Source organism: Staurois parvus, unplaced genomic scaffold (assembly GCF_062004578.1).
Source record: "Staurois parvus isolate SC_StPar_1 unplaced genomic scaffold, SC_StPar_1.0 ptg000183l, whole genome shotgun sequence".
Classification (NCBI taxonomy): Eukaryota; Metazoa; Chordata; class Amphibia; order Anura; family Ranidae; genus Staurois; species Staurois parvus.
Window position 1 is genome coordinate 6028130 of NW_028317979.1, and position 6450 is coordinate 6034579.

The following is a 6450-nucleotide window of genomic DNA, read 5'->3' on the forward strand; positions in this document are numbered from 1 at the left end:
AACCTACAGAGGATTGAATTCAAAGACACCCTGAAAATCAAAGTGAAAAAATGATGCAGCAGGCTCGTCCATTTTGCTGAAATTTCATTACAGCATCTCAAAATGGTACTCAGTAGTTTGTATGGCCTCCATGCGCTTGTATGCATGCCTGACAACATCAGGGAATGCTCCTAATGAGACGATGGATGGTGTCCTGGGTATTTCCTCCCAGATCTGGACCAGGGCCTCACTGAGCTCCTGGACAATCTGCGGTGCAACCTGGCAGTGTCAGATGGACCGAAACATAATATCCTAGAGGTGTTCTATTGGATTTTTGTCAGGCGTATTCAATGTTATCAATTCCTTCATCCTCCAGGAACTTCCTGCATACTCTCGCCACATGAGGCCTGGCATTGTGGTGCACCAGAAGGAACCCAGGACCCACTGCACCAGCATAGGGTCTGACAATGGTTCCAAGGATTTCATCCTGATATCTAATAGCAGTCAGGATGCCATTGTCTAGCCTGCAGAGGTCTGTGTGTCCCTCCATGGATGGTCTGCCTCCCCAGATGATCACTGACCCACCACCAAAACGGTCATGCTCAATGATTGCAGGCAGCATAACATTCTTCACATGTGCTCAGGCTGAACCTGCTCTCATCTGTGAAAAGCACAGGGTGCCAGTGGCAGACCTGCCAATTCTCGTGTTCAGTGGCAAGTGCCAATCAAGTCAGGCCCTCAGGCCACCCTCATGAAGTCTGTTTCTGATTGTTTGGTCATAGATATTTACACCAGTGGCCTGCTGGAGGTCATTTTGTATGGCTCTGGCAGTGCTCATCCTGTTCCTCCTTGCACAAAGGAGCAGATACCTATCCTGCTGATGGGTTAAGGACCTTAAACGGCCCTGTCCAGCTCTCCTAGAGTAACTGCCTATCTCCTGGAATCTCCTCCATGCTCTTGAGACTGTGCTGGGAGACATAGCAAAGCCTCTGGCAATGACAGATCTTGATGTACCACCCTGGAGGAATTGGACTGCCTGTGCAACCTCTGTAGGTCCAGGTATTGCCTACCAGTAGTAACACTGACCATAGCCAAATGCAAAACTAGTGAAAAACAGTCCGAAAAGATGAGTAGGGAAAAAAACATCAGTGGCCTCCACCTGTAAAACCATTCTTGTTTTGGGGGTAGTCTCATTGTTACCCATCTAGTGCACCTGTTGCTAATATCATTAACACCAAAGCAGCTGAAACTAAATAACAAGCAGTGTATTCTCCTCCCACAAGGCTACTAAAGCGGTAATAAACTCTGCTATTTTAATTATACCCAAAAGTAAGCCTATAATAAGGCTCACCTTAGGTACAGTAAATATTTCCTAAACATGCACCTTTAGGAGATATTTACGTTAGTAGCAGCCAGTGACATCACCGGTGCATGCGCCCTGCACTCTTAGGCTACGTTCACACTGTTGCATTTTTCTTTGCGTTGTGTGGTGCATTTTGCGTTCTTGCTCCTGTGTTTTTCTTGCATTTTACATGCATTTTATATGCGTTTTTGCGGGGGGGCGTTGGTTGGCCAATAGGAAAAAGACACTGGTTTGATGTCCCAGGGTGGCAGATAGCATTTTTACTTTCTGATTCCTGCATGTATTCTGTGCATGCTACAGATCTATCACCATCATGGCTGTAATCTCCTTATTGCTTGCAATTACCACATTGACAGCTACAGTCATGCAGGAAGAGGAGGAAGAGGAATAGAGGAGAAGATTCAGATATTGAATACATTCGATGATAGCCAATAGACAGCAGAGAGGGCAATTTTGGATCATATAGTATAACGATCTAAGAGCATGAGGACAAATTTTTCCGATACACACAGATGTCCATAAAAAGGTGAGCAGAAGTTTTGAACTTTTCCTGTAGCTACATACTGTATGTTGGTCGTAACCTCCCCCTCCCCCTTCCACCCCTCATTTCCTTTTCCTTTTTTTGTCTTATGCTTTTTGTTTTGTGTTTCTTCTCTTTTTTTTCCTTTCACCTTTTTTTCTTTTTTTTTAATCACTAACCCTTTTTTTCACAGTTTTGATGAATTGCCGGGTCTACTCAGCAGCAAGCTAAAGCGACAAAACACCTTCTTCCGGGACTCCATCCTACCAGCAGAAAAGCTGATGGTCATGTTAAGGTAAGTGTTTATACTCTAAACTTTACAAGTAATAATGACAATGTATATTTAACCGCCAAAAAACTTTTTGTTTTCTTTTTTTACATACAGTTTTTTCAATAAAATAGTAGAATGCAATAAAACTGTATAACAATTTGTTCTGTAATTTTTTTTTTTTTGAAGAAATACAAAATGGCACTGTTGCCAACATATTATGATATCAAATTGTAAAAAGTTCATTACAAGATCTTATAAACTTGTTCCTCCTCCTCCTCCTAGGAAGCATCATGCTGCTCAAGGTACTGGGGCTGGGGCTCTGCCAAGCGTGGTATAGGTTCCCTGTATCCCTGAGGAGCATTGGCAGGTGGATCCATTGGGCCCCTACTTTGCCCTTCTGGCACAAAGTGGGACACAGGTGGTCCTGGTGTTGGCATAAGCTTCATAGATGTTGCTGAAGCATGATAGCGATATTGTGGCGCCTGATCAATTGGCCATACGGGAGTTTGGTAAGCACCGTGCATTGGGTATGACATATAAGAGCCCCGAGGTGGTGTCTGCAGGGGCAAGCTTGTGGGTGGGGCTGGGTTGGTAGATGGAATGAAGGAGGTCAGGCACTGCATCACTGCAATTCTCATCTCCCCTTGTCTTTCAAGAGGAACTTGATCAACAAAGGGGACTTGTGTGGTTACGTACTGCTGGAATAAAGACATTTGGTTTTTAAATAGAGCCACCAGCTCATTTAATGTATCTGTCATTTTTTCACTTTGACATGAAGTCATCCTTCTTGATGCTCCTCCGCTCCAAGACTTATTAGTTGGTGGTGCAGCAGGCCTGCTCAACTATTTCCTCACCTCCTCCTCCCTCATCTCCTCTGTCACCCTGGATATGGGCAAACCAGTAGTTGGGGTGTCCAGGGGTATTGAAGGACACACCCCAGGGTCCTCTGCACATGCTTGAGATTCCCAGCTGCTCTCAGTGCTGCAAATACAGAAAGAAGAAACATTAGATAATTCCAAATATTATTTTTCTTTCAAACACAAATTATTGAAATGATGCTGTGATCCTAGCTTACCATATCATCTCTAGGATCAGTTTGAGGAACTTCATGTCCTTAACAAATTAGTAGGGGGTAAAATGTGTTGCACCAGACCAGGGGCGGACTGACAACTCATGGGGCCCCTGGGCAATAGGGGATCATGGGGATCATGGGGCCCCTGTGTCCTTGCCCACTCTCAAAGCACACCCAAAAAAGCCTATAAAAGGGTAACAGGGGCATATCATGGGGCTCCCTACTGACCCTGGGCCCTCGGGCAGTGCCGAGAGCTCGAATGGTCAGACCGCCCCTGCACCAGACCCACTCCTTGCTTACTGTTCTGTACGCAGCTGTCTATTATAGGAGTCTTTTTGTACTCCGCCATCTTGTATGCAACTCTTAAACTGCAAAACTTAAAAATATTTTTTTTTTCACTTCAACAGGACATTCTTTAGCCAGTCTACATTTTCAGTTTTATGGTGGGGAAATCAACAGCAAGCTATATTGTCCAACGTCATATGGGAGGTACTGAAGGATGTGGTCTTCAAGAAACCAACAGCAGAAGACTGGTGCAACATACAGGTGAAACTCGAAAAATTAGAATACCGTGCAAAACTTCATTTATTTCAGTGCTGCAACTTAAAAAGTGAAACTAATATATGAGATAGACTCATTACATGCAAAGCAAGATAGTTCAAGCCGTGATTTGTCATAATTGTGATGATTATGGCTTACAGCTCATGAAAACCCCAAATCCACAATCTCAGAAAATTAGAATATTACATGCAATCAATAAAACAAGGATTGTACATAGAACAATATCGGAGCTCTGAAATGGGGCTTGTGCTGCTCCATGTGCTGGCATCCATCTTAGGTCTGCAAAGCATTGTGGGATCCTTTATGCTTTCAGCCCTCTGCGGCTCCTCCCAGGAGGTGGCAGCTTATCTCATTTAAGTCTGCTGTTTGTAGCTGTCCATTGCATTCGTGTCCTGTCTGTTGCACAGCAGCAAACTCCTGTTCAGTTAACTCATTGCTCTCCTGGATACCGACTTGGCTTTGGCAAAGACTCCTCCTGGCTTCTGACCCTGGCTCTGGAGACCATTCTTCCTGGCTTCTGACCCCGGCTCTGGCGACCATTCTTACTGGCTTCTGACCCCGGCTCTGGCGACCATTCTTCCTGGCTTCTGACCCTGGCTCTGGCGACCATTCTTCCTGGCTTCTGACCCTGGCTCTGGCGACCATTCTTCCTGGCTTCTGACCCCGGCTTTGGCTATGATTCCCGCTGGTTCTTGACTTGATTATACTGGAAGACGACCTCGGCAGGAGAACTTCTGTCCTACCAAGTCACCCGCTGTTGCTGTCGGACTTGCATAGACTCTTGCATTGTTTCTGTGTAAATAAACCTACCTTTAATTGCACCTCCTTGTGTGTCTGGCTCCCCGCTCCCTGACAGCGGCGTGTCATGGAAGCTATCAGCCTGTGGCACTGCTGAGGTGTTATGGAAGACCAGCATGCTTCAATAGCAGCCTTCAGCTCTTCTGCATTGTTCGGTCTCATGTCTCTCATCTTTCTCTTGGCAATGCCCCATAGATTCTCTATGGGGTTAAGGTCAGGCTAGTTTGCTGGCCAATCAAGCACAGTAATCCCACAGTCATTGAACCAGGTTTTTGTGCTTTTGGCAGTGTGGGCAGGTGCCAAGTCCTGCTGGAAAATGAAGTCAGCATCCCTATGAAGCTCGTCTGCGGAAGGAAGCATGAAGTGCTCCAAAATCTCCTGGTAGACGGCTGCGTTGACCCTGGGCTTAATGAAGCACAGTGGACCAACACCAGCAGATGACATGGCTCCCCAAATCAACACAGACTGTGGAAACTTTACACTGGACTTCAAGCATCTTGCTGTGTGTGCCTCTCCATTCTTCCTCCATACTCTGGGTCCTTGGTTTCCAAATGAGATGCAAAAGTTGCTCTCATCAGAAAAGAGGACTTTGGACCACTGAGCAACAGACCAGGTCTGTTTTTCTTTAGCACAGGTAAGACGCTTCTGACGTTGTTTGTTGTTCAGGAGCGGCTTGACAAGAGGAATACGACATTTGAAGCCCATGTCCAGGATCTGTCTGTGTGTGGTGGCACTTGATCCACATGGCACTAGCCTCAGTCCACTCCTTGTGAAAGTCCCCAACACTTTTGAATGGCATTTTCCTGACAATCCTCTCCAGGCTGCGGTCATTCCTGCTGCTTGTGCACCTTTTTCTTCCACACTTTTCCCTTCCACATAACATTCTATTAATGTGCTTTGATACAGCACTTTGGGAACATCCACCTTCTTTTGCAATTACCTTTTGAGGCTTTCCCTCCTTATGGAGGGTGTCAATGATGGTTTTCTGCAGAACTGTCAGGTCAGCAGTCTTTCCCATGATTGTAATTCCTACTGAACCAGACTGAGAGACCATTTAAAGGCTCAGGAACCCTTTGCAGGTGTTATGGCTTAATTAGCTGATTAGAGTGGGACACTTTGAGCTCAGAATATGGCACCTTTTCACAATATTCTAATTTTCTGAGATTGTGGATTTGGGGTTTTCATGAGCTGTAAGCCATAATCATCACAATTATGCTTGAACTATCTTGCTTTGCATGTAATGAGTCTATCTCATATATTAGTTTCACCTTTTAAGGTGCATTACTGAAATAAATGAACTTTTGCACCATATTCTAATTCTTCAAGTTTCACCTGTAGCTGCTGTGTTCCAAGGGCGCTGTAATTGTCTGGGTGCGATAGATGGGAAACGCATTCACATAATAAAGCCAGTAGCAAGTGGCAGCAGTTTTTATAAATATAAAAAATATTTTTAATTTGTGTTATTTTCAGTGTCCAATTATCATTTCACTTACATAGATATTGGGTCTTATGGGAGCAGCACAGACTAAAGTATTTTTTCACACTCCTCATTTGGGCAGATGCTTCAAAACAATGACCTGGGCTTTCCAACAAACAGTCCGCTACCAGGAACAAGGGGTCCTGCTCTTCCATACATTTGTAGGTGATGAGGCGTTAGCCTTCAGTGAACATCTGCTAAGGCCCTTTTCGAGTCACTTCTTGGATGTTGAGAGGAAGCTGTTTAACTATCTCCTCACTAGGGCCTGTAGAGTTGTGGAGTGTGCTTTTGTTGCATACTCCCATCCACCTAAACATGAGGCATGCTATAAAAGCTGTTAAAGCATGTGCCCTGCATAATTTTATTTGGGAACAGGATGGATTTCAGTACGAAGACACAATTACCCATA

The 6450-nt window shown here is 44.9% G+C and overlaps 1 pseudogene; it reads left to right on the plus strand.

Annotated features, from left to right (window-relative positions):
* Positions 1-1751: 1751 nt before the first annotated feature.
* LOC149462193 (uncharacterized) lies at positions 1752-6140 on the plus strand (annotated as a pseudogene).
* The last annotated feature ends 310 nt before the right edge of the window (positions 6141-6450 follow it).